The sequence below is a fragment of the Penaeus monodon genome, chromosome 23, assembly GCF_015228065.2.
Source record: "Penaeus monodon isolate SGIC_2016 chromosome 23, NSTDA_Pmon_1, whole genome shotgun sequence".
NCBI classification, from domain to species: Eukaryota; Metazoa; Arthropoda; class Malacostraca; order Decapoda; family Penaeidae; genus Penaeus; species Penaeus monodon.
The window spans coordinates 7,114,522-7,114,789 of record NC_051408.1 but is presented as its reverse complement, the minus strand read 5'-3'; positions in this window follow the sequence as shown (position 1 = coordinate 7,114,789).

Here is a 268-nt window from a genome sequence, read left to right as displayed (position 1 = left end):
ATAAAAGGTATATTTGTTATTTTTTCATAACTACAGGCCATGACTTTGCAATGATACGTATATCTCATTGCACTATTTTTTTGAATGACTCGACTTGCCTTTTTACTAATAGAATGCATCAAACATACTGCAATATCTTTTCAATACACCCAGACAAGTAAGTAAAGGGTATACGAATTTCTTATTCTTGGTCTTCTCTATGCATTAAGATCTAAGATTTACGTTTAGAAGATCAGGGGCGATATTTCATCCTACTGTATGCCTGATC